This window comes from Petaurus breviceps, unplaced genomic scaffold (assembly GCF_028583685.1).
Source record: "Petaurus breviceps papuanus isolate PSGF00001 unplaced genomic scaffold, PetGlider_PUasm1.0 38, whole genome shotgun sequence".
NCBI classification, from domain to species: Eukaryota; Metazoa; Chordata; class Mammalia; order Diprotodontia; family Petauridae; genus Petaurus; species Petaurus breviceps.
The window spans coordinates 56847179-56851019 of NW_027186304.1; positions in this window are offsets into that span (position 1 = coordinate 56847179).

The window sequence follows — 3841 nt, forward strand, 5'->3', positions numbered from 1 at the left end:
GGGGGGTGCCCATCAATTGGGGAATGGCTGAACAAGTTGTGGTATATGCATGTTATGGAATACTATTGTGCTATAAGAAATGAGGAGCAGACAGTCTTCATATTTACCTGGAGAGGCTTAAAAGAACTGATGCTGAGTGAGAAGAGTAGATCCAGGAGAAATTTGTACACAATTACAGACACAAAGTGTGTGTGATGACCAGCTTTGATAGAATGGACTCTTTTCAGCAATGCAGTGACATAAGTCAATTCCAAAAGACTCATGATGGAGAGAAATATGTGCATCCAGAGAAAGAACTAGAAAGAACTGAGTTTATATCCATGTGGAAGCAAAATACCCGATCTTTTTCCTTCTCTTATTTGGTTTTATGTCCTCTTTACCATTTTTTATTCCAGCTGATACTATCCATCCTTATAACCTGACTAATGTATAATGTGAACGTATTTACAGACCTATACTTTACTATAAGCCACCATGGAAAAGAAACAATAGGATTGGGATTTGTCACTCAAATCTTTGAAATTTCTATAGAAATCTGAGTTGTTTGGATCATGACTGTCATTATTTTTATTATTTTTAAATTGCTTGGAATTCAAATTCCTTTTATTAATCCTCTTGTTTACATTGTTGTAACCATTATGTGTGTATATATATATATACACACACACATACATACACACATTTATATAATATATATATATATATATATATAGTGTCTGCTTATATCACTCAGAATGATAGCTCACATAAAGTCTCCCATGTTTCTATTAAGTACTCATCTTTTTAATTTCTTACTTTTGCCCATATATGTGAGCTTCTTCACAATTCAACATTCACTGCATCCTCAACAACAACAATAAAAACGATAGTGATGATTTCAACTTTCTAAAGACATTGAACCTCATATAAGACAGCTTATTATAGTGAAAAGATAATGAATTTGGAGATAGAAGACCTGATTTAATCTCAGTTCTACTACTTCTTACTTGTGTATCCATTCACAGGTCATTTAAATTCTCTAGGACTACATTTCCTCATCTGTCAAATGAGGTAGCTGGACTTCAAAATCAAGGTAAGCCAACAATTATTGTGAAGTGTTTATTACTCACGAAACACTACGTCCTGGGAATGCACACATAAGGAAGAAAAATCTTCCCTCAAGTTTATGTTCTAATATAAAGATAATAACACATTAAAAAAAGTTAAAAAGAAAGGTGGGGAGGGGAAGAAGATACAGGGAAATGCCAGGGGAAAATCTTCAGAGAGTTCAGATTTGAACCTGTCAAGGATTGAAAGAATAAATATGGCTACTTTGAATACTTTCTGCTTCTGCAAGTACTTACTAATCAAAGAAAGAGACAGAGGACCTCAACACTCATCCCATTGCATTGGGTAATTGTTACCTAATGTTTCTGTATTCCTTGTTTCCAAATTTCTGAAATGAGGAATTTAGACTTAGACATCTCCTGAGGTCCATTTTCCTTTTCATTTATAACTATATTGCCCTATGCTTTTTTGGGAATATATTGGGTTTCCTTTCTGTATTTGACACCTTTGTGAAATAAGCCAAATTTTGTAATCTATAGGATAAATATAAGTAAAAGTTTGTCATGTTTCTTATATATTTACAAATTGATATTTAGATTATTTAGATGAATTCACACCGCTAACAACACAACATGAGAGGGCCTTTTCTCTTACAATATCTCTATCTACTGGTCCCATATTTTGCTATCCTAGCCAATCAAAGGGCTTTGAGATATAACTGTGAAATTCTTTTGTTTTATACTTACCATACCATAAGTAATTTGGAAAATGTTTTAAATTGGTTATCTAGAAGTTGCAACTCTTTTAAAACTTGTTTGTTCATGTCATTTGATAATAAATTTATTAAGGAATGACATTGGTCTGATATATTTGGGTCAATTCCTTAGATATTTATCTTCCTTACTAAATTCCACAAAACTGGTGCTGCTCCAGAAGAACACTTATTGCAGTGTTTTCTCATTCAAATTTCACCTTCGTTGATACCGTTGAGGCAAAATGTCTTTGATTTTATGTAATTGAGATTTTCATTTAGTCTTTTATCATTACCTCTCAACTTTCTTTGGTTAAAAATTCTCCCCTTAACATAACTGTTAAAGGTGCTTTCTTCAGTTTTCCATTAAAATGACCTTTTGTATGCTGATATAGAATTGATTTCATGTTTATTGGGATATAAAATATTGGTTTAAACCTCACAGACCCAGATCTTTTTTGGTTTTCTAGTAGTCTTTTGTCAAAGAGAAATTCCTTTCCCCAGTAATTCATATATTTTCCATTTCTCCAGGTATTATTATTTTCATTGACTGTGCCTTTTTTTATGGTCAAGGTTAATGCACAGATCTATTCTTTTATTTTGTAACTAGCAACAGTTTGGAGGATTAATATTTTGTAATTTTGTTTAATATTTGACAACAGTGATATTTATATAGCAGATAGACTTTTCAAAGTTTGGCAATTCAAAGTACAGACTTGTCCAAATTTGACAGTTCAAAGTATTTTCTTTCATACTATGTAACTGAACAAAAAACATTGTGGTGCACTTCAATAGAGTTCCTTTTTGCTACATATGTTGGTATAACTTTCTAAAAAGCATTCTTCAAAGCATCTCCAGATTTATCAAATAAAGTCCATTAAATAACATTTGCTTTCAAAGTCAGGCCTCAGCATTATGAGTTGCCTTCTGATAACTGACAACTAAAGAGAACTATGGAGAAATGATCTGAAACTCAGAAAACAAACCTGATTCATGACACTAATACATATTCCCCTTTTCTTTAATTTTTTTTAAAGTTCTAGTTGCTTTGCCTCTCTTCTGCAGATCTACTGCTACCCTGACTTTCCTGAAGGATTTATGCTTTTTGCATGCGCCCAAATAGGAGGTGCTTTGGCATCATGTAGATCAAGCCTTCAGATGTTTGATTGTATATCTATACTTTTATCAGCAAAGCACTGAGTGAGCATGTTCAGTATTTATTGATGTCCTTAAGGTAAAAATTGGGAATTGCAGCAGTTCACTTTCTAAATCTTAAACTATGTTTACAATGAAAAATAAACTAATGTTTTAAGTGAAAGCTTCCCTTAATCATAGAGTAAAAAAAAAAACAAATTTAAAAGAAATACTTTTATAAAAATCTATTTACATGGCATTCATTTCTTCTGATAACACAGACAGCATAGTCCATCTCCTTGCCAAGACTTAACCCTCTATCCTCACCCATCATTTCATTCCATTTCATCTTCTCCAGTAGATTTTCCTGTCATTCTTAGTGACTCTAATGTCTAATCTCTCCCTGTCTGCTAGCTGAGCCTTTGCTACCTACAAAAAGACTAATGTCTTACTCACCGTAAAGCAAAATAAAACCAGATCAGTAACAAAAAAACATATTTTTATTTTTACTATAACTACTAGATTTTTGTTTTAAAAGTTTTTGAGAAAGGTGTTTGGAATCAGTGCCTCCACTTATTCTCCTTTCATTTTCCTAACCTCAAAAAGCTTCTGAGATTACTCTGTCCAAAGTTATCAAGTATCAAGTATTCTCTCTCTCATTCTCTCTCTCTTGTTCTCTCTCTCTCTCTCTCTGTCTCTTTCTTGCTGTCTCTGTCTCTCTATCTCTCTCTGTCTTTCTGTCTCTCTCTCTGTCTCTCCCTGTCTCTCTCTCTCCCCCTCTCTGTCTCTGTCTTTGTCTCCATCTCTATCTCTTGTCTCTGTCTCTCTGTTTGTCTCTCTCTGTCTCACACACACATACACACATCTCATCTCATCTCACCTCATCTCATCTCATCTCATCTCATCTCA